Below are 25,558 nucleotides of genomic sequence, written 5' to 3'. Positions count from 1 at the left end.
AGATATCCATGTACTGGTGGGACAGACCCACATTTTGGTCATATCATGTCCAGTCTTGGAATGGGCTGAAGGCACATCCAGCATTCTCTAGATACTGCAGGCCCCTTTAGCAGTCAGACACAGATGCCACTCAACTAAACACCATTTATCCCCCAAATTTGTGCAGCACAGCTTTTGCCAGGTCAGCATTTGCAGACAGAGCTCTAGAAATGCTCTGATTCCACACAAACTTTTCTGCCTCAGGGGCACAGAACTGTGTTTTGACCTGCATCACTGAATTGAGACATAGGCCCTTATGACTGTGAGTTTCAGGTGTGACCAAGCCTAGTATCAGCCAAGATAAGACAGCCATGGGCAGTATAGTGTTATGTGAGACCCTATTTCCTGGGGCATAAGACAGGGTAGCAAGCACAAGAGTTTATCCTGGAACTCAGTGTTGGGCTGATAAAACCTAACTCCGGGCAGATCTTGACAGCTCCATACCCAGGTATGCTTGTGGTGGAGACTCTGGAACAACTCCAGTACAATGAGAAACCCCCACCATATGAAACTTCTATTACAGCTAGCAATGCCTGTGACTGGTTGAGGTCTCCCTGGGCCATTTGTCAACCTTAGCAGTAGGAAGTCCAGAGCAGCATGTGCCTTGGTCCTAACCCAGTATTGGACTTTTCTTGGGAGCTCTGGGATCAATGTATAACACTGATGATTTGGTAGCATTGGTGGCCACAGATAACATTGGAGTCTGGGGATGGTCCATGTGGTATCAAAACCAATACCTAAAAGATAACTGTTGGGAAAGAAAGACTTTATTCAGTAGCCAAAGAATGAAGAAATGAGAACTTTGCTTGTAAATAAGCTTCTCAAACTCAGGGGCATAAAGTCACAGATATAGGGTACGGATAATAAGGAGGGAAGAATATTCATGTCTTTTTTGGGAATAAGCAGAGATCTTCCAGAAATGTGGGTGCCACATCTTTTTGCTCCTTTCACGGTCTAGTGTTTCTTCTCATGGCAGCTGGTAGTATATCTTAACATTAAAGTAGGTGGAGAGAAGTTAGGCAAGTCTAGGTCAAAATAACCCTTTATTACAGTTCCAGACAAAACATGTCTAAAGTGACTGACATGTCCAAATCTGACCCAAAGTATAAGCCAGCAAAATAATCAAATGAAAGTAAGGCAGAGATACCAAGCTTTCTCTTCCAGTACCTGCCATCCTTTGGATATCTATCTGCAGGCACACGTGAAGAGTCAGCATTTTCAGCAAAAGTGGTCTTCAAGTTCTTTTAAAAGAACCTAGGCAACTGTTATCATCATAACCTACATTTCAGAGGTATTATATCCACATTATAGCTAGAGGAAATCTAATAATGCCCAGCTGTGTGACCTCCAAAACTAGTGATTAAGTCAATTAAAGCAAGTGAAGCTAGAGCATGTATAGAGGTTTTAACTCAGTGACATATCCATGGATACTTTGCCTAGACACAGGCAGAATCCTGCAACATCTGGCCAATGTGGACAACACATCCAAGCCTACCCTGACCACAAGAATAGGCTTGTGGGGACAGACTAATATTTATAGGTACTTTCTCATTTCTTTCTGAATAATACTCCAACAGTATATTGGTGATAAACCAAAGGATTGGATTGCCATCTGGTACTGAAAACTTGACAACACAAGAGTAGCCTTCTGCCAAATCTGAGCCACGCTGTCATCTAGTACTGAAATCACAGAAGAAAAGACAGGGTCAGAAAAAATAAGAAACTTGTTTGGAATTTCTGGACAGTTGGGCACAAACAAACAAGATTAGGAAGACTGAAATAAGTATATAATCCTTTAATGCTCAGATGGGACATCACATACCAATAAGTAACAAGAGCTTCCAAGATACCATAACTTTACCTAGTACTCAAAATAAGGTGATAGAAACTATCCAGGCAGTAATCAAGTATGGAAGAACTGTGAGATAGAAAATTTAAAACACCTGTTTTAAGAACATTCAAGCTTGACAAAAACCCACAGGTAAATGTTACAATTCTCTAAAATGAGAAATTTAACAGTAGATGCATGCCTTTTTAAAAAACAAACTGAATTTCTTATTATCAAAAAACACTTGGTAAAATTCAAATGTTGCAGCAGGCACCAAAGGATCAATTGAACAGAAGAAAATGAGTTCAAACATAGAACATTTCTCTGTACTTCCAAAAGAAGAGAAAAGGAAGAAAGAAAGCTTATAGGAATGCTGGGACAGTACAAATAGAGCAACTGTTTGGGTGGTAGGGGTCCAAGAAGTACTTGAGATTGTCAAAAGGGTAGAAAGCTTATGGAAAGAAATAATAACAGAAAGCTTCCTAAACATAAACGAAAGTACAGAAAAGTCTAAGGTCACCTAATTCATACTATTGTATCCAAGAATCTTACAATCAAGCTCTCACAGTTGTGAGAGAAAGAGGTAAAATTCTTATGGTGTTAAGAGAAAAATAAACATGTAGAGTTATCTGAATTCTCCTGACAAAAGACTCCTCAGTAGAAATATTAGAGGCTGGAGCAGTGGCATGAGATTTTCACAGTATTAAAGGGAAAAAAATTCCGTCAATAAAGAGGATTGTATTCAGCAATTCTCTCCTTCAGAAATGAACAAGAGATAAAGACTTTTCCCTACAAATAAAAGCTGAGAGATTAGACACTGTATCTCCACTAGAACTGTCCTACCAAAAATGCTAAAGGGAACTCTTTAAACTGAAAAAAATGTGAATGAGAAAGAAGAAAACATGGGAAGGCATAAAACTCACTGTTCAGAGTAATTATGCAAAAATTTAAACTGTGGGGAATAATAGAATAAATTTGGAAAGAATTCTTATTAGAATATTTTCTTATGTACATTTGTCTGTTTATGTTCTTATTTTTACTATAAAGGTTAAGTTGCTATCATTTCAAAAAATCTTGTTATAATTCAAAGATTTTTTGTAAACTTTATGGTAAACAAAAGCAAAATCCTATAGCAGACAAACAAAAAATAGACTGACTGAATGAATAAAAAAAAAACAAGACCCAACTATATTTTTCTTACAAGAAACTCACTTCACCTCAAAGGACACACACAGATAGAAAAAGAAGGGATTAAATAAAACACTACCTATAAGTGGAATCCAAAGAAAGGAGAAGCAGTTCTAATATCAGATAAAATAGATCTTGAATGAAAGCAGTAAAAAGAGAGAAAGAATGTTATAATCTAGTGACAATGGGGTCAAATCAGAAAGAAGAACTTGTCTATGGCCTTACCACCCTGAACGCACACGGTCTCATCTGATCTCGGAAGCTAAGCAGGGGCAGGCCTGGTTAGTACTTGGATGGGAGAAAGAAGTAATAATGCTGTATATATAGTTGGATATATATAAACAGAATGTTTCATTACTGAATACTACAGAACACTTAAAGGAAAATTAATTCTAAAAATTCTCCTTGATATATATCCACCCAATAGTGGAACATGCAAATACATAAAACAAGTATTAATAGACTTGGAAAAATAAACTCCAGTGTAGTAATAGTACAGAACTTTTTTTCATTTTTATTATTCATATTTTAATGAATTTATTCATAAATTCATTGTACATGGGAGGATTCATTGTACCAATTCCAAATAGCCTTACATTGTACATTGGTTAGATTGCTCCCACCATCTTCCCTCCCACAATCCCCTCCCCACCCACACTTAAAGCAACTGCAAGACGTTCCATCATTCTATTTCATACATGTATATGAAGCGCGTCAACTATATTCCCTCAGCTCCTCATCTCCTCCATTCACCCTCCCCCAACACACATTGTACTTATTTTACAGTTCTTTCATTTTTAATTCCAAAGTCAATGTTCAAATGGGTTTCTCAATGTATTCCAGATGTGAATATACACCTCAGTTTCAACAGTGGATCTCTTATCTAGGCAGAAAGAAAGAAACCATCATTTAATTACACCCTAGATCAATTGTACCCAATACACATATGCATAGCTTTCCACCCAACAGGTGCAAATACACATTCTCCTTATCAGCACAGAAAACATTCACCAGGATAAATAACATGAAAAGCCACAAAACAAGTCTCAACACATTTTAAAATATTGAAATTATATTGAGTATCTTTTTATGATCACACTCAATAAAGCTAAGTCAATAACAACAACAACAAAAAACTTTGGGAACTATACAAATTCATGGAAACTAAACAACATACTTTTGAAAAACCAATGTATCAAGGAAGAAAACATAAAACTTTCTTCAAACAAATGAAAGTGAAGACACAGAATACCAAAACATTGGGATAGAGCAGAAATAGTACTGAGAGGGAAACTGATTCCCATCAATTCCCCCATCAACAAAGTATAAAGATCTCAAAACAACCACCTATCACTGCATCTCAAGGATCTAGAACAGTAAGAACAACCAAAATCAACAAAAGTGAAGAAATAATGAAGATCAGAGCAGAAATAAATGAGATGGAGGCTAAAAGAAAATAAAAATGATCAATGAAACAATGAGATGTTTCTTCAAAAAGATAAACAAAATAGACTAGCCCTTAGCTAGATTAATTAAGAAAAGGAGAGCAAAGACTCAAATAATTAAGAGATAGAAAGAAGACATTTCAGTTGACATCCCAGAAATACACAAGATCATTAGAGATTATTATGAACAACTAAATGCAAACAAATTTGCTAATCTAGAAGAATGAATAAGTATACCTTACCAAGACTGAATTATGAAGAAATAGAATATCTGACCAGACAAATAACAAGTAATGACATTGAATTGGAAATAAAAATGTGTCCTATCAAAGAAAAGTCCAGGACCAGAATGTTCCAATTCTGAATTCTACCAAACATTTAAAGAAAAACTAATGCCAAAAATTCTCCTTAAGATAATTAAAATTAAGGAGAGGAAAGAATTCTTCCAAGTACGATGAATCTAGCATTGTACATGTACCAAAAGCAGACAAGAAAAGCACAAAAAAGAAAACTGGAGTCCAATACCCCTGATGAATACAGACACAAAAATTCTCAACAAAATACCAGCAAACTGAACCCAACAGCACATTAAAAAGAAAGATTATTTAGGGTAATCAAGTGGGATTCATCCCAAGTATGCAAGACTGACCCAATATGCATAAAATCAATAAATGTGATACACCATATTAACAGAATATGGGAAAACCCATAGGTCAGCTGAATTGATGTAGAAAGGCATTTATTAAAATTCAACTTCCATTCATTATTAGAATGCTTAACAAATAAGGCAAATAAAGATCATACCTCAGCATAATAAAGGTCATTTATAAGCCAACAGCTAACATTTAACTTATCAACATACTTCTAAACATTTGTATTATTTTTACTTTTCACACTATTTAATACAAATTTAGGAACATGGACTACTACAAATTGTAAACAAATTGACATGAATTTGTATAGTATGTTACTTGACCTTTAACAAGTTAAGAGATTAAGGTAATTAAAAATCTTCATGCAAAAAATACCCTAGATATAGATGACATCACTGATTCATTCTGCCAATTTTTAATGAAGAATTAATACCAGTTCTTCACAGACACATGCAAAAAACAGTAGGTAAGAGAGAAGCATATGATCATGCTTTGTTTAAATACACCCAATCCCCTCTATTGACCTTCCCTCTCTTCTTCATCCCTCCAGTACTCTTCTTCCGTATTAGTCCCTCTTCTATTTACTGGTGACCATTTTCTTCTTTGTTTTATTCCACATATGAGAGAAAACACAGGATGTTTTCTATCTGAGTCTGGCTCATTTTGCTTAACACGATGAACTCCAGTTTCATCCATTTTCTTGCAAATGAAATGATTTCATTTTTCTTTGCGACTAATACTCCATTGGTTCTATGTGCTATATTTTCTTTATCCTTTCATCTGTTGATGGACACCTAGGCTGAACTTGGATATTGTGGAGAATGCCACAAGAAACATGGATATAAAGGTTTCCATAACAAATACTGACTTCATTTTCTTTGGGTATATAAGAAGGAATATTATGCCTGGATCATACAGTATTTCTTTTTGTAATTTTATGAGGAACCTCAATATTTTCAAGTGACTGTACTAGCTTTCACTACCACAGTGTATAAACACTGTATCCCCCCACATCCTTGTCAGAATTATGCTTTGATGTATTGACAATAGCCATTCTACCTGGAATGAGATACAGTCTCCTAATCTTGACTTGCATTTCCCTGATGGCAGAAGGATGTTGAGAATTTTTTTCACATTTTTATTCGTCGCTTATATTTCTTCCTTTGAGAAGTATTTGTCTAGATCTTTAGTCATGTGTTGTCGGTACTATCTGTTCTTCTGTTAATATTTTTAAGTTCTCCATATATTCTGGATATTAATCCTCAGTCTGATGAAGAGCTGGAAACTTTTCCTCCCATTCTTCACTTTGCTGATTGTCTCCTTTGTTATACAGAAGTTTTTAATTTTATGTAAGCCCATTTATCAATTCTTGCTTCTATTTCCTGAGTTGTTACAGTACCATTTAGAAAATCTTTGTTTTTGTCAAAGTGTCTTGAAGTGTTTTCCCTATTTTTTTTCCTAGTAGTTTAGTAGTTTCAAAGTTTCATACATCACCTTAAGGTATGTATGAAACTTAAGGTTTTGTACAGTGTGAGATAAGGTTCTAGCATAAGTCTTCGAAATATGGAAATCCAATTGTCTCAGCACCGTTTGTTCAAGAGGCTGTCTTTTCTCCAATATATGTTTTTGGCACCTTTGTCAAGAATCAGATGGCTGTAGTTGTGTAAGACTGTGTTAGGGTCCTCTGTTCTATTCCGTTAGGGTGTGTGTGTGTGTGTGTTTATGCCACTACTATGTTGTTTATGTTACTATGGCTCTGTAATGTATTCTGAAATCTAGTATTGTAATGCCTCCAGCATTGCTCTTCTTTAAAATCAAAATTGCTTTGGCTTCTCACAGTCTTTTGTGCGTTCATGCAAATTTTAGGATTTTTTTCAAGTTCTGTTGAGAATGTTATTGGTATTTTGATGGGGATTTAATTAATCTGTATAAAGTTTTTGTATTAGAACTGTTTTAACAATATTGATTCTCCAAATCCATGCACAAGAAGTCTTTCCATCTTTAATGTCTTACTCAATTATTTTCTTCAGTGTTTTATAATTTCATCATCAACATTTTTCACATTCTTGGTGAGATTTATTCTTGTGTTTTGAGACTACAACGAATGAGATTGCTTTCCTGATTTCTCTCTCAACAAGTTTGTTATTGGTGTATAGAAAAACAACAGGTTTTTGTACATTGATTTTGTATCCCACTACCTTGCTGAACTTGTTTATCAGTTCTATGAGTATTTTGGTGGTGATGGGCTTTCAAATGATAAGATAATATAATCTGCAAATAGAGTAATTTAGTAATTTGACTTCCTTCTTTCCTATTTGTATCTCCTTTTCTCTTTTTCTTGTCTGTTTTCTCCTCTGGCTAAATTTCAAGGACTATATTGAATATGGGTGTGGAGGGTAGATAGCCTTCTTCTTTCCCCTCATTTTAGATGAAATTATATTAGCTTTGCTCCATTTAGTAAGCTATTGGCTATGGATTTGTTGTAGATAGCCTTTATTATGTAAAACTATGATATTTCTATACCTAATTTTCTCAGGATTTTTTTTTAGTATGAATGAGTGTTGAATTTTATCAAAGGTTTTTTTTTGCCTTTTGACATGATCATATGATTTTACACCATATTATATTTATTTTTATTTATTGATCAGCATCTATTGAGCCATCTTGTATCCCTGAAATGAAACTAACTGGATGGTGTTTGATCTTTTTATGTGTTGTTGAATTTTGTATCTATGTTCATCAAGGGTATTGGTCTATAGTTGTCATTTTTTTTCTTCAACCAGTATTTTTGCAGTACTGGGTCTTGAAATCAGGGCCTTTACCTGGAGCCATTCCCTCAGCTCTATTTTTGTGAAAGGTTTTTCAAGATAGGGTCTCGCAGAGCTATTTCCCTGGGCTGGCTTCAAACTGTGATCCTCCTGATCTCTGCCTCCTAAGTAGCTAGGATTACAGGCGTGAGCTACCAGTGCCCAGCTTATTCAGTTTTTGTAAGAGAGTAGTATTGGTTTCATAAAATGAAGGATTCTGTTCCATTTTTTGTAGCATAGTTTGAGGAGCATTGGAATTAATTCTTCTTTTAAAGTGTTGCAAAATTCTGCAGTGAATCACTCTGGTTCTGGACTCAGTTTTCTTGTGAGACTTTACATTGTTTCAGTCTTATTGCTTGTTATTGATGTGTTTAGATTTTTTACATCTTCTTGATTCACTTTTGGTAGGTCACACTGTCTAGAAATTTTATAATTTCCTTTAGATTTTCTAGTATTGGAATATAATGTCTCAAATTTTTCCCTAACGATCCAAAGGATTTCAGGGGCTTCTGTTATATTGTTCCCTCTTTCACATCTAATATTATTTCTTTGTGTGTTATCACTCTTTTGGTTAGTTTGACTAAAGTTTAATCAATCTTATTTAACTTTCCAAAGAATCAAGTCTTTGTTTCATTCTTTTTTTTTTTTTGCTGTACTGGGGCATGAACTCAGGGCCTATTGCTTACTAGGCAGGCACTCTACCACTTGAGTCACTCCACCAATCTTCAATGATCCACTCTTCATTTAATAGTATATTTTTCTTGTTTAGGGGGGAGAGTTCTTTCTCCTTTTATTTTATCATTTTTACATTTACTTACATGTGTATACATTGTTTTGCCACCTCTCCTCCACCCACCTCTTCCAGGAAGAACCTGTTCTACCCTCCAATTTTGTTGAAGAGAAAACATAGGAGATAATAAGAAAGACATATCATTTTTGCTAGTTTGAGATAAAGATAGCTATACAGAGAGACTTCTAGGGTTGCTTCCATGCACTTGTGTATTACAACCAACATTGGTTTGTTTCTACCAGTGCTCTTTGCTACTTCCTGATCCCCTTCCCCTAGTGACCTCTGCCAGTTTAAGATTACTTTTTTTGCTTCTGTACAGTGAGCACATCAACCACATTCAAGTTTTAGGTTTCCTTTCCTTTCCCTATTTCTCCCATGCATGTTCTTTTGTTAGTGTGTGACCCATGTCCCATAATATTACTGCATTTGTTTGGGGTCTATACTTCACATATGAGTAAGAACATGCAATTTTTGGCCTTCTGAGTCTGGCTAGCTTTGCTAAAGGTGATGTTCTCCAGTTCCATCCATTTACTTGTGAATGACAAAATTTCATTCTTTTTTGTGGCTGAGTAAAATTCCATTGTCTGTAAATATCACATTGTTTTGATTCATTCATCGGTTGTGGGGAATCTTGGCTGTTTCCATAGCTTGGCTATTGCAAATACTGCTGCAATAAACATAGGTGTGCAGGTGTTTTTGTAATAACCTCAGTCCCATTCCTTTGGGTATATTCCTAGGAGTGGTATTGCCAGAGAATATGGCAGATCTATGTTTAGATTTAAAGAAGGCTCCATATTGTTTTCCAAAGTGGTTGTACTAGTTTACACTCCCACCAGCAGTGTATGAGGGCTCCTTTTTTCCTCCGCATCCTCACCAACATTTGTTGTTGGTGGTGTTCTTGATAATGGCCATTCTAACAGGGGTGAGGTATAATTTTAGTGTGGTTTTGATTTTGAATTTCCTTTATGACCAGGGATAGTGAGCATTTTTTCATGTGTTTTTTGGCCATTTGGATTTCTTCCTTTGACAAAGCTCTGTTTAGTTCAGTTACACACTTCCTTATTGGTTCACTGATTTTTGGGAAGTTTAGGTTTTTGAGCACTTGGTATATTCTGGCTATTAGTTATTTGTCTGATGTATAACTAGCAAATATTTTCTCCCATTCTGTGGGTAGTCTCTTAAATTTACAGACCATTTGTTTTGTTGTGCAGAAGTTTTTAATTTCATGTAGTCCCATTTGTCCATCCTTTCTTTTAGTTGCTGGGCTGCTGGAGTTCTACTGAGGAAGTCCTTGCTTATAGCTATTGTTTCCAGGGTATTCCCTGCACTTTTGTGGACTAACTACAAGATTACGGGTCTGATATTAAGGTCTTTAATCCACTTTGAGTTGATACTGTTACAGGGTGGCAAGCGTGGATCTAGTTTCAGTTTTCTACAGGCAGATAACCACTTTTCCCAGCAACATTTGTCGAAGAGGCTGTCTTTTCTCCATCATATGTTTTTGGTGCCTTTGTCAAAAATAAGGTGGGCATAGCTATGTGGATTCATCTTTGGGTCCTCTCTTCTGTTCCACTGGTCTTCATGTCCGTTTTTGTGACAGTACCATGCTGTTTTTATTGCTATGGCTCTGAAGTATAGTTTGAAGTCTGGTATTGTAATACCTCCAGCATTGCTCTTTTTGCTCACTATTGTCTTGGCTATGTGGTCTTTTGCATTTCCAAATGAACTTTAGGGTAGATTTTTCAATGTCTGATGAATGTCATTGGAATTTTGATGGGAATTGTGTTGAACATGTAGATTACTTTTGGTGGTATAGTCATGTTTACTATGTTGATTCTCTAATCCATGAGCATGGGAGATCTTTCTATCTTCAGTAGTCTTCCTTGATCTCTTTTTTCAGTGGTTTGTAGTTCTCCTTGTAGAGGTCATTTACATCCTTCACTAAGTTTACTCCTAGGTATTTGATTGTTTTGAGGCTATTGTAAATGGAATTGTTTTCCTATATTCTTTCTCAATTTCTTCATTGCTGGTCTATAGAAAAGCTATTGATTTTTGTAAGTTGATTTTGTATCCTGCTACATTGCTGAAGATGTTATGGTGTCTAGAAGTTTTTGGTGTTTTTGTGGTATAGGATAGTGTCATCTGCAAGTAGGGATATTTTGACAATTTCTTTACATATTTGTATTCCTTTTATTTCTGTTTCTTGCCTTCTTGATCTGGCTAGGAATTCCAGAACTATGTCAAATAGGACTGGAGGGTGGGCACTCTTGTCTCATTCCTGAGTTTAGGGAGAATGGTTTTAGTTTTTCCCATTAAGTATGATGTTTGCTATAGGTTTGTCATATATAGCCTTTATAATATTGAGGTACATTCCTTCTATTCCTAATTTTCTTAGCTCTTTTATCATGAAGTGGTATTGAATTTTATCAAAGTCTTTTTCTGCATCCATTGAGATGATCATGTGGTTTTTATCTTTGTTTCTACTGATGTGCTGTATTACATTTATTGATTTGCATATGTTGAAACATCCCTACATCCCTGGAATGAAGTCAACTTGGTCATGGTGAATGATCTTTCTGACATGTTGTTGGATTTGGTTTGCCATTATTTTATTGAGGCTTTTTGCATCAATGTTCATTAAGGAGATTGACCTATAGTTTTCCTTTTTAGATATGTCATTGTCTGGTTTGGGATGAGTATAATACTGGTTTCATGGAATGAATTAGGCAGTGTTCCTTCTTTTCTTATTCCATGGAAAAGTTTAAGGAGTGTTGGTATTAGTTCTTCTTTGAAGGTCTAGTAGAATTCAGCTGAGAATCTGTCAGGTCCTGGGCTCTTTTTTTGGGGAGACTTTTTATTGCCGCTTCAATTTCATTATGTGTTATAGATCTGTTTAGGTGGTTAATATCCTCTTGGTTCAGTTTTGGATAGTCATAAGTATCTAGAAATTTGTCCATTTTTTCAAGATTTATTGAAATATAGGTTCTCAAAGTAGTCTCTGATGATTGTTTGTATTTCCTTGGTGTTTGCTGTTATCTCCCCACCTTTCCTTTTCTGATTTTACTAATGTGGGTCTTTTCCCTCCTCATTCATGAGAAGTTTTCTTTAAATACCATATTACTAAACTTATTATAAGCAAAATATGGGGGTTTCGGTATGTTGACATATAGAGAAATAGGAAAATTCAATTGGCAGCAATTCCGATCCTCCTCTCGTTCAAGTGTTGATGGGCCCTTGTGATTGGGAAATCAAGCAGTGGGATTCTTGCCCTGGAACAAACCCTGAAATGAACCCAACTCCACCAGTGTTACTAATATCACAGGTCAGGATTCTGAGAATGACTATGACTCTGGGCATATGATCATATATTCTCATTCATGTTAGAACATGAGAAAGACTGGGGCTGTACAATGTATCTCAGTTCTGTAATAGGGAATCAGGAGACAGGTATCAGAAGGAGAAACTTGCTCAAGGATATCAAATCATGCCTGGATCCTAGCATGCCTAATTCCAACTTCACAGCCATCAAAGAGGCATTACCTTGTAAAAATGTGGCCCTAAACATTAAGAAGAGCAAATGGTCTCTATCACCTTCTTGGGATTCCTGTTTGATAAAAAGCTTGAGTGATACTGAAACTCATACATGTAGGTGGGGGCTCCAGCATCTGTGAAGATATGGATCCATGCATAATTCATATTACCAGACACAAACCTGGATGGTATCAAGGTTTCCAGCCCTGAAGGAAAACCCTGGTTACTTGCACAGGCAGTGATGGAGTTTTGGGGACTGGAGGTGTGGCTCAAGCAGTAGGGTGCCTGCTTTCAAATGAAAAGCCCTGAGTTCAAACCCTCATCCCACCAAACAAACAAACAACAACAACAACAACAAAAACCAGAGTTTCGGTGAAGCTCAATAACTTGCTTAAGGCTGCATATCTAGTGGAAGAGGGATTGGGGTTGGAAACTGAAGTTTATAATAAAGAATGAATGAATACATTAAATGCACTGAATGTTTTATTGAAAACATGCTAGCCCCCATTTATCCAAAGAATCTCTATAGCCTAATAGATGTATTCCATTCAGCCTTGTTTAAACATTTCTAGTACTTTTCTCATCCATTCAAGGAAGAGAGAAACACTTTTAAGCTGTGTAGACAGTGGACTACATAAGCACAGGTGTATCAAATAAACTCCAAGTTTGAGTTTGGCACAGCCCCATACCACAGAAGGGAGCAAGCATAGTTATACCCAAAAAACTGAAAGCTTGAGTTGGCACAGCATCAGCTGCAGAAGTGGGCAAGATGCAGTACAGCTGTTTGTTCCTAAGATGTTTATGTTCAAAGAGCAGTGCTCACAGGTTCCTCCTGTTCCCAATGTCACACCCCCTCCCCCGAGGACTGCCTCTCCACCTCATTTTACATTCAGAGAGAAGCAGTCACATGTTCCTCCTATTCCCAAGAATTGCAATGTAATTCATTCCCTTCCTCAAGAACTGCCCCTCCACCTCGTTTTGCCACTGTGTATAATAAACTCACTGAAGGTGAAGGTTGTTGTGTGTCTCCATCCAAACACCCAGCCTACCTGGCCCAAGCTTTATGCATATTTGGTCTTCTGTCTGTTGTCTTTTTCTGCATCTCCCATCACCCTCAGTTAGGTTTCTAGGACAAGCTTTTGTGGGATGAGAGAAGTGGCACTCAAACAGGGACCTGAAAGCAAGGTGGCACCTGAACAGAGACCTAATTATAGGGACTTAACTATGGAGAATCTCAAAGCCTTAGATGAGGGTACACTCTTGGGGAAGCATGTGTGTAATAGAGAAATGAAAAATAAACAGGAATAGAAAAATAAGCAAAGTGAGAGGGAAAATGAATTGAATACACTCAGGTGTAAAAAACTTGGGAAACTCTATATATAGGCTTTCAAAAGCTATGTTAAGAATTACAAGGTAGATGTTCCTTCCTATTATTGCTTATACTCTCTCTACAACAAAATTAGAGATAAGGGCAAAATAGTTTCTGCTGGGTATTGAGGGGGGGAGTGGGAGGGGGTGGAGTGGGTGGTAAGGGAGGGGGTGGGGGCAGGGGGGAGAAATGAACCAAGCCTTGTATGCACATATGAATAATAAAAGAAAAATGAAAAAAAAAAAAAGAATTACAAGGTAGAAGAAGAATTATAAGGTAGAAGAATTAAGCATTATGCAGTAAAAGAATTATACAGTAGAATTATATGGTAGAAAAATTTACAGTAAAGATTATATGGTAGAATGCAGTAGAAAAATTATAAGGTAGAATTATACAGTAGAATAAGGTAGAAGACTTACAGTAGTGGCAGAAGAATTATGGTAGAGCAGTAGAGGATGTAAGGTAGAGCAGTAGAAGTAAGAAGTAAAAGATTTTCTAACTTGGCAGCCAAGCCAGGATGTGTGACTCACCCCTTGAAGCAGTCATACAGGAGTGTGAGAGGCAGTAACAAGATACTGTGGGCAGTGGAAGTTCTGAGCCATCAGCCCCACCTAAAAAGTAAAGTTCAGTCTGGAGATTCTGATTCGGTGTCAGATGAGTAGGGTCAGGAGGATGCTCAGGCTCATCAAGTATGGGCACCATACATGTGGGGTCACCTCCATGGGCCAAGAGACTTCCACTCTTGCAAAGAATCCCCTACAGGCTGCCTTGCAGGTGGCTCATAGTCAGAGAGGTTTTACCTTGTGCTTGAGAGACTGGATCTTAACAGCTCTGGCATACAAGAGGTTTCAAAACAACTCCTTGGATGTGAAGAATGGGTTTCATTGGGAGCATTTAAAAAAATAAAAATGGGGAGATGTGGAGAGCAGATTTTGAGAAGCCTATGAGAACTGGACAGAAGCAAGGTGAGATGCAGCTCAACTGCTTTTCCTAAGATGTTTATCTGCAGGCTGAGGTAGGCACAGCCTCAGCCATGGAAGAGGGAAATGCAGAACAGCTGCTTCTCCTAAGTTGTTTACATTCAGAGAAGCAGGAATGCAGGTTTCTCCTGTTGCAATGTCACGCCCCTCTCCAAGAATCACTGCTCCATCCTGCTTACCACTGGGTATAAAAGACTCCCTGAAGGAAGATAGGAGGTTTTTGCTTTTGGCTTTAGGGCTTTTGGCTTTTTGGTGTGGGAGGCTTCGGGAAGGGAAAAGAATTGCTGGAGGAAAAAGATTGCTGAAGGGAAAAGAATTGCTAAAGGGAAATCACTAAAGGGAATTGCTAAAGAGGGGTTGATAGGAAGTCTGCACCGAGAACTTTATACATAAGCTTTAGAAAAGCTAAGCTACTAGAGAAAGGGTTAGATTAAAAAGAATTAACCTAGAAGGCAACACACATGCACAGGAAATCAATGCGAGTCAACTCCCTGTATAGCTATCCTTATCTCAACTAGCAAAAACCCTTGTTCCTTCCTATTATTGCTTAGACTCTCTCTTCAACAAAATTAGAGAAAAGGGCAAAATAGTTTCTGCCGGTTATTGAGGGGGTGGGGGGAGAAGGAGGGGGCAGAAGGGGTGGTAAGGGGGAGGTGGGGGCAGGGGGGAGAAATGACCCAAGCATTGTATGCACATATGAATAATAAAAAATAAATAAAATTTTTTAAAAAAGAAAAGCTAAGCTAAAGAAAAGCTACAGAAAATATGGGACAGTGTAAGACTAAGGACCAGGATATTCAGAGTTACGCCTTTGCAGTTTTTAGGAGCCACTGTTGTTGTTTGCAAGTCTGAGCACCAAGGCTTTAAGAAAGCTGAAGAGAGAACATGAGACAGTGCCAAGCCTGGGGGCAAAGACTTTAAGAGAGAATATGCTAAAGAAAAGCTAAAAGAAAACATGAGACAGAGAAAGTCTAAGGAAAGAGATTTTAAGCAAGGTTTTAAAGAAGACTTTAGAAGCAAGGTTTTAAAGAATTGTAAAGGAGTAAGGCCTTAAACAATATAGATAGAGACAAGAAGCAGAGTAAGAGAGGAGATTAATAGAGATAAAAAGGGAATGAGTGTTGTGTGTCTCCCCCTGAGTGCCCAACACACCTGATCCCACTTTCTGTCTGTCTGTCTATCCTGTGTCTTTTCTGAATCTCCAGTTATCCCCAGTTAGCCCCAGTTAGGTTCAGTAATAACCAGGAGCAAAAGAAGGCTAGCTCCAAAGCTACATATCAGAAAATGAATATATTTAAATACATATATTTGCAGAGACTTTTATTGTGTTTTCTCTGAATTTTGTGGTTTCAAAAAACCACATAGCCTACTTCTCATTTGGCTCAGAGAGGGTAAAGTCCTTATGAGTAATGAGACCATGCCAAAAAAGAGAAAGAACAAGGGAGCATTAACTTCCTTCCTTCCTGATGTTTCTCCTCTATCTTCTTCTTATCATCAAAATCCTCATGACCAACTCCCAAGATGCCACTTTTTCTGCTGATTGAATTATCAGAACCTCCAATTCCTCATCCTTTGAACTAATTCATGAATCTCAAACCAGGGGACCTTAGCACTTGCAAAGATCATAATGTTCAGAGGGAAGTCAGTCTTAGATACATAGACTCAGGACCCAAATTAGGGTGGAAGACAAATTTTACAACTGCCTATTCCCCATGGATATACTAAGAAGATTAAAACAATTAAAAAAAGGAAAAGGGAAAAAACACGCTCATAATCTCACCACTTAGAAAAAAGCTCCTTTTTTATATTTTCACACATACTACTTTCTGTGTATAAAATTGGAATACTATTGTTATTAAAAACTATTATCAGTTCTTCACCTTATTAAATATGCATCCACAAATGTTTTAATAGTATATGTCACTCCAACATGAGGACGGGGAACAACTTATTTATTTGCCTCTCACTGCCTCCATCCTTGCACCCTTAGAAACAACTTTTGTATGACTTTGTGATCTTCTTATTAAGCAGGTGTTTCAAGATCAAACAGAGCTTGTGGAAAGGAGGGTTTAACTAGCCACTGCCTCTTGATAATTTTAGGAAAAAACTCAGACTCAGATGTACAGGTTGCATGCTACCTAATTTTTAAAAAGCTTTTTTGTGTCAAATCACAAAAATTTATCGAATTAATGTAATCACAAATCTTGAAAGTGAACAGGGCATAGAGTGGGGTAATTACAAGTAACAACAATAAGAAAAGCAGAAACATTGTGACACCATCGACTAAACATGTGCATAACAGGAGTTCCAGAGGGTGAAAAAAGGGGAAAGGGGCCAGAAAGAATATCTCAAGAAATTGGGGCTGAAAACTTCCTTAATATGAGATAGATACCAAAACCTAGGAAAAGGAAGTACAGAAATCTCCAATCAATTTCAATCAAGACACAAATTAATGAAATTACCAAAGATCAAAACAAAGAAAAAACCCTAGGAGCATCAAGGGATAAGAAACACATAACATACAAAGTATGTCAAAACAACATAAGGAATTTTTCACAAGAGATCCTGAAGTCCAGCAGAGAGTAGGATGATATATATTCAATGTGTTGATGGAAAATAACTGCCAATATAGAATACTGTGTTCCAGATGCTGTCTTTCAAAAGTGAAGAAGAAGTAATAACTTTCCAAGACAAACAAAAGTTTGTGTTATTCATCACATGAAGACTTGCCTCACAGGAATTATTAAAGAGAGTTGTTAACCAGAAATTTACTACCAATGGGTAACATGACACATGAAAGCACAATTCAATGATATAACAGCCATATTCAGAGTGCTTTAGAAATGTAATGATAATGTGTAAGTAATTTTATGCACAGTACAGGGTCAAAAGACTAAAACACTACTAAAATTGATAATTCAAAGAATCAGCAATAGCTAACAAATTGTTATTATAAAGTGGTGTAAATTGGGTTAGCAAAAATGTAACATGGATTGGGGAGTAAGAGTGTAGAGTTGTTATATGTAAACAAAGTAAAGTCTTATCCATTAAAATAGGGATACAAATGAACATTACACACAAAGGGAAATCAATAGTGAGAACAGGCATATATAGTTATGCTAGGCAATGGGCTTTAAGTGAAAAACCGAAGAGTCAAATGATGACAGTGTATATTGATGAAAGAGTCAATTCAGCAAGAAGATTTTTTAAAAAGCCCATCACAAAAGTGACTATATATATAAAACAAATAATACAGGATATGGAAGGAGAGATAGGTCACATTCAAATAGGAGTGGCTTCAATACCCCACTGTCAACAAGGGACAGATAATCCAGACATAATTCAGAAGGAACACTGGGCTTGAACAATACATTGGAACAAATGAACCTACTAGAAATTCAAAGAATATTCTATTCAACACCAACAGAATATACATTCTTTTCAAGCACCCACAGAACATTCTCCAGAATAGATCTCATGTGAGGGCACACAACAAGCCTTAGTAATTTAAGGAGGCTTAAATTGTACCAGTACTATTCTGACTATGATGGAATGAAATGAGAAATCTTCAACTTTGGGAAATTCACAAATTCATAGAAATAAAACAACATACTCCTGAACAACCCATGAATCAATGAAGAAATTAAAATAGAAGATTAAGAATAAATTGAGATATATGAAAATGGAAACACAGCATAACAACCCTTTTAGAATACAGAAAAAGCAGTCCCAAGAAGAAAGTTTTTAATGACAAATGCTTACATCAAAAAGAAGGAAAATCTCAGATAACCAACTTAAGTTTATGTTTCGAGGATCTAGAAAAAGAAGAGCAAAGTTCAAAGACAGAAGGAGGAAGGAAATCATAAAAATCACATCAGAAATGAGGTTGAGACTATAATAAAATAAAAAATATAAACAAAACCAAGAGGTTTTTTAAATTAGCAAGCCTTTAGCTAAACTAACCAAGAAAAAAGAGAAAGGATCAAATAAATAAAATTAGAAATGAAAGAGGAGACATTAAAAGAAAGGGAGCATACTTAGTCCAATACAACCTACAAAGACCGAATCAAGATGAAATAGACAATCTGAACACATCGATATCAAGTAAGGAGATTGAGTTAGTGTGAAAAATTCTCCCAGCAAAGAAAGACACAGGACCTGATTAATTATGCCATAAATGAAAATGAATAAAAGTTTTAGAGGAAAGCGAAGGGAAGAAGGCAGCCAGAAGTGGGATGCTAGTAATCCTTATAGCACCTCTCAGACAGTGAATACTGTCTGAGCCAACACTTGTGTCTGTGATGCTCTGTGGATAGCTGTGAGGCCATATGGAACCTTTGGACATTTTCATTCAATTGGTTAGATGTCTGTGGAACACCAACAATTGTCCTGTGGCTAGGTAGCTAGACATGCCTGGAAGGGAGAACTGGCAAGGTCAATCCCCCATTACACTTCTTACCCACACATGTCCTCACACACCCTCTCCCCAGCAATGCCAAAGTTCAAAACAAGAGAGCAGGTAGCATCGTACTTTTCATCTCCCTGTCCTGAACACCTCTGTATTTACAAAGTACTTAGCTTAGTCTGATAAAGTTTGTAATTATTTTATTAATGTTGCACATTGTGGACTATTTCTCTCCTTCTGCTATTGTACAAGCTGGAAGAAGGTACAGATCTCTGTTTTGCTCTCTACTGCATTCTCAGAACCCAGAACATTCCTGGTACACAACAAGTGTTAGAAAAAATTCAGTCTGAATAAAGGACTCTAGAACACTGACAGTTCTGGAATATTTCCATGTTCTGCAATATTATTGATTATTGCAGAACAGAGTATAAGCCAGTCAGAGGGTTACCTTGATTCCTTCCTTAATCACTCTTAGACAAATATCCTGATGAAAAAGAGGTCAAAAAATCCCACTGGCTTAGTACAACAAGAAGCTTTCTGGCTCTGCAGGCTGTGGTAGAGCAAATCTCAGGAATCCAAGAAGTAGTTTGGCAAAAGGGACTCTAAGGAAAACAGTCACAGGCTGTACAAACCCTTATAAGCTCACATACTTCTCCAGGACATTGCTATGCAAGTGTCAATTATAGGTAGGTGTTCTGCTGGGCATAGAGAAGAAATGAAGTCATATCAGAAGGGAAAAGTTGGCCTGGCTTTCTGGTAGATTTTCCCACTTTCTGGGCATGTGACCTTGAATAAATCACGCAAACCTTCTAGGCCTTAGGTCTTTTTCTCCTGTAAAGTAAGGATGAAGAAACCTATCCTTCCTAACTGAGAGTTGATGGAAGGACTAAATTGGAATTGGAGGTAGAAAAGCATCCACCCAAGAGTTACAGCAAATAGGAGAGCTGCTGGGAATGAGCAGACACTTGGTTCATTCTGAGAAGCCTCTGGAAATTTTTGTTTATGAGTGTGTGGTGGCGTTTGAACTCAGGGTCTCATTCTTGCTAAGCAAGGGCTCAACTACTTGAGCCAATTCCACCAGATCTTTTTTTTGTGTGTTGGGTATTTTTGAGATAGGCGTGAGTCACCAGTGTCTGGCTGGCCTCTGGGACATTTATCCATTAATATCCTAGTGCTAAGCCGCATGCAGGATGAGAGGATAAACAAGTGGTGGCTTCTATTCTCAGGAGTGCTGACCTCATAGCAAGAAGGTGCCATAGACTTACCTGACCTAACACTGGGAAGAAAGAGGTTCATCCTTGGAGAGGAATCAGAAGGGTGCTACAAGAGTCAGAGGCGGGAGGAAGGCCTAGCAGATGCTACAATGAAGAAACTGGGATTTATGGCAAGTGGAGAGCTGAATAAGGAAAGATGAAACTGGAAGGGGGATAGAGAAGAGAAAAGAGACTGTACATAGTGTCAGAGACAGCCACACACAGGGCCTAGGTGGGAAGGGCAAGTGACCTATGAATTCCACCAAGTAGAATTCATGGGAACTGGAAGATAATCCTGGATGAGTAGGTGAATGTCAAGGAGTCCACGAACACCAGGTTACATGATTGGGCCTTATTTAATAGACAAATAAGGAGAAAGAACAGTTCTGGGGTGAAGGACATGAGAAGCTTCTGGAATAGTCTTCTGGTGGTTCTGAGCATGGCCATCAGATGTGGGAGTACTGGTGTCAGGTTCCTATATTCCATGCTGGCTGCATTGTTGAGGAACAGACAATTGTTCCCCATCTCCCTGTTTCTTCCTCATCTGTCCTGGTTTTACCTGCTATGGGATCAAATGGCAGGTGGACTTTCAGATATTTGGGCATGGACACCCATGCATAGTATCTTCTGTTGTCTGGCCTCAATAGCCTCAATTTGTCACAGCATTTATCATAGGACATAATTTCTATCTTCTTGTCTTTCTAATTGCCCCCTGTTGAATACAGACAATATGCCAACATCTCTCTCAAAGTATGTTCTAGAAAAGTAAAGAAAATTCCTATTTGGTCTAACGGAAAAACAGACAATGAAACTGGAAAGTCTTTACAGGAATCAAATTCTATATCTCATGCTTGATAGCCAGTTCTAGTCTCTAGATATTTGTTTTAGTCGTTGTTACTAATTACTACAAATAATATCAAGAGAAACTTTCTATGAGACTTGTAAAGATGTTAAAAATTTAGGTAGTTTTGACATGACATTTTTTACTTCAAGATCATGAGTTTACCATGATCCCTACCCTAAGTTGGGGACCATTTGTATATCAAGAATAGCCAATAACACTGGAAAGTATTTATGGAAAGCCAGGTTACAAAACCATATTCTCGTCTTGTGTGAATAAGAGCTAATCCCATGCAGTTTCCTTTTGTTGCCATTGCTAATCATTATTAGTGATATGGCAATGCACTTCCCCAGCAGCATGTACAGTGACGGGTATGTAGGTGATTGCATTGCATGTTGCTTTTTTCCTTTGTGCATTCTTAGATTTCTGCAATGGACATAGATCCCTTTTATAATTGAGGGAAAATTTTAATGAAGAAGGATGAGTTAGTCCCTGTCCAAATATGGGAGATGTGAAAGAGAAAGTAGAGTGTAATACATTACTACATGATGCTTGTTCCCTTATACAGGCACAGATAGGAAAATTGAGATATTCAGATAGGAAGACTCCATAGGATATGGATGACTCACAACTAAATGAGGTCCATGGGGAGGCAGAAAAAGCCAGCTACCTGCAGGTGAGAGGATACACCACATGGATGTGTGTGACTTCACTGCAGGGGCAAAAGTGAGCAAAAAGAAAGAGCTGAGAATAAAACACAGGGATAGATACAACTGGGACTAGAACACCCACCAGAGTGGTGGCAAAAGGGAACTGTACAGTGGACCTAGGGACAAGATGACAAGGGACTGGGAAAAGTGTTGAGTGTTTCAAAGGGATGAAGGAGGGTAAAGTCTGAGCAGAAATCACTAGATGTGTTCTGTATTGGCTTGGTGGTTACCTTCCACCCAGATGAAGTAGGCAGAAGTGGTAGAAGCAGGTGGAAAAGTGGTTGGATATAGCGAGAGGCATAAAGAAGAATACAGCAGTCACCCCTATGTCATATGGAATGTGTACACTTGAACATATCACACACAAAATTTGCATTCCAGTTCCTCTGAATTTACTTCATTAGCCTTGCTAGGACAATGTGAATATGTCCACTAAACAAATGAGCAAACTAAGAATTTGTAAACATCCTGTATGACTTCTTAAAGATGGAAATGAGGAGGCATTGCTGGAATAATAATGCTCCACTCCAAGCTGGGGTCTATCTTTCTCTGTCTCACACTCAGTTCCAGCCTCTCACAGTGTCACACATCCATAAAGAAGATAAAATCCAAAAAAGACTGAAGCTGTCAAGGCACTGATGGTCAAGCAATGGCCCTGCATTCAGGGACCAGAGAAAGAGTGTATGGTTTTCCAGGTGACCTAAGGCATGTACACTTCTCTGTGAGTCTCAGTTTCTCCCTCTGAAAAATGTCACCATAGTTTGTTAAGGTCCCCTGCTGCACCTCTGTAACAACCATGGATTTTATTTTTTGTATTTGATGCTTTTACCTGAGAGACCTTGCTGAGCCTGAAGGAGCTATTGCCCCCTGGGTCCAACCAATCCAGATACCACACCCCAAACACCTCTTTCATCAGATCCTTACTCTTTAGGCTCCCATATTTGTGCCCTAACAATCCAGATCCTGACATCAGACTAATAGGGACAGCTTTTGTGCCCCAAAGTCCACTAAAGTAATTCTACCAAGCCAACCCTAGCCAGTTTACCCTGTCTCCTCTCTTCCTTCCAGGGGAAACACACACAACAAACCACAACAAAGGAGATGGGTAACCTAGGCACAGCAAAATAAGTACTGTGCCTAAGGACACACAATTCAGAAGTCCTTAGGCAAATGCTCACTGTGGCTCTAAGTTGATGTTTTTAATATTCTGATATCTTTCTCTTTGATCTGCCCAGATATGGATTCAAAATCACAGGGAAAATAAACTGAGTTCCCTTAATTCTTCATGTTGAGGTGTAAGGTTACTCGTCCACTTGCACCTGACACCCGCAGCTGTGGTCTCAGTGTTTTCATCCTTCCCTGTGTCTCTGTAAAGCTGGAGCTGGTTGGGTTTTGCTACTTTCAGTCCAAATCCAAGTTCAGAGGGTAAACACCACTACAAACCACTACTGTTTGCCCTTGCTCTGTACGCAGCTTCACCCATCTGTGCTCAGGACAAGGATTTTCAAATGTGCACCCCAAAATTTGAATTCCAAAACTCACCCCCAAGCCAGGCAAACAATGAGAGAGATCCAGACACAAGCACAGAGCCACACTGCAGAAGGACAGTAGTCCAAGGCCAGTGAAGTCTCTTGTGCTCCAAGAGAATGTGCCGGTTCTGCCCAAGATGTGGAACTCATCAAAATTCTACCGACTCAACCCAATTACACAATCTAAAATGACTCAAAAGCCCTCCTTCTTCCAAAGAAGTCCCTGGGTGTCTATTGGGATCTCCAAACGACTCCCACACAGTTCACTCTATTTGAGAACAGTCTGTATCCAACTCTGAATTACAGATGGCCATAAACCTGTCCAACAACTTCTTGTATAAGGGTTTCTTCCCAAAGGACTGTAAACTCAGTGCACTGTGAATTCCCCAAAGGCAGGCAACAGAAGGAAGATGACTTTAGGCAGGATAAATGTTTGGTCTGGGGTTTTCAGAAAAAGCTGGAAGTTTTCAGAGCATCTCATAGTCCCAAAGCTTCTCAGTTTAGAGATTAGGATGCTTCTCTGTTTCCCAGAGCCTTTATTTCATAGATTAGGTTAACCCCTTTGGAATTGATCTTACAACTTATCCAAGGCCCTTCTGATGCCTAAATTAGCTCTGAAAATTCCTGCCAAATGATTGACCTGCTGCACAGGACCAGGGTCAGGGAACTCACTAACTTCAGGTCAGGAATATTTGGACAGAATGCCCTTACATAAACCAACTCCATCTTTCCACAGCCCCTGGATCTAATCCATCCTTCCATTTATCAAATTCTTCAATTATTTACCAAAATGGTTGACTTTTTCCTCCACAAAAGAGGGTAAATACTAAAGAGAAAACTCTGCCAGCCCCAACCTCTGATCTACCTGTGAGTTTAGTCTTCTGAGGACTTGTATCTTGCCTATTTCCACATGTTACAGAGAAAAACTGAAGTACTTTTGGTATTGGTATCTAATTTATCTCCTTGCTTAGATTTCTATCCTGTCCAAATTCTACTGTATTTCATGAGCCCACTAAGGAGCCTTAAAGGAAAGAATCATGTTTACCTCCTTATAGTTCTTCCCTCTACTGAAAACTGGGAAGTTCACAAGTGATTTTTGATATTTATCACTCAAATTTTACTCTGGTTTGATGTAATGGAACAGGACCAAGATTGTTTTAAATAAATAAATAGAAGAGATTTCTGTTAAAAAATTAATTATTTTACAATGAGGAAGTGATTACATATTTTATTCTTTTTTTTCCTTTTATTATTCATATGTGCATACAAGGCTTGGGTCATTTCTCCCCCCTGCCCCCACCACCTGCCTTATCACCCACTCCGCCCCCTCCCTCTCCCCTCCACCCACTCAATACTCAGCAGAAACTATTTTGCCCTTATTTCTAATTTTGTTGTAGAGAGAGTATAAGCCATAATAGGAAGGAACAAGGGTTTTTGCTGGTTGAGAAAAGGATAGCTATACAGGGCATTGACTCACATTGATTTTCTGTGCGTGTGTGTTACCTTCTAGGTTAATTCTTTTTGATCTAACCTTTTCTCTAGTTCCTGGTTCCGTTTTCCTATTGGCCTCAGTTGCTTTTAAGGTATCTGCTTTAGTTTCTCTGCTTTAGGGGCAACAAATGCTAGCTAATTTTTTAGGTGTCTTACCTATCCTTACCCCTCCCTTGTGTGCTCTCGCTTTTATCATGTGCTCAAAGTCTAATCCCATTGTTGTGTTTGCCCTTGATCTAGTGTCCACATATGAGGGAGAACATACGATTTTTGGTCTTTTGGGCCAGGCTAACCTCACTCAGAATGATGTTCTCCAATTCCATCCATTTACCAGCGAATGATAACATTTTGTTCTTCTTCATGGCTGCATAAAATTCCATTGTGTATAGATACCACATTTTCTTAATCCATTCGTCAGTGGTGGGGCATCTTGGCTGTTTCCATAACTTAGCTATTGTGAATAGTACCGCAATAAACATGGGTGTGCAGGTGCCTCTGGAGTAAGCTGTATCACAGTCTTTTGGGTATATCCCCAAGAGTGGTATTGCTGGATCAAATAGTAGATCAATGTTTAGCTTTTTAAGTAGCCTCCAAATTTTTTTCCAGAGTGGCTGTACTAGTTTACATTCCTACCAACAGTGTAACAGGGTTCCTTTTTCCCCGCATCCTCGCTAACACCTATTGGTGGTGTTGCTGATG

The 25,558-nt window shown here is 38.0% G+C and overlaps 1 pseudogene; it reads right to left on the bottom strand.

Moving 5' to 3' along the window:
- Nucleotides 1-25,558, bottom strand: part of LOC109694653 (carboxylesterase 1D-like) — a 138,221-nt pseudogene that overhangs the window by 17,707 nt on the left and 94,956 nt on the right.

Source organism: Castor canadensis, chromosome 15 (genome assembly GCF_047511655.1).
Source record: "Castor canadensis chromosome 15, mCasCan1.hap1v2, whole genome shotgun sequence".
Taxonomy (NCBI): domain Eukaryota; kingdom Metazoa; phylum Chordata; class Mammalia; order Rodentia; family Castoridae; genus Castor; species Castor canadensis.
This window is presented reverse-complemented; position numbering and strand designations above follow the sequence as displayed.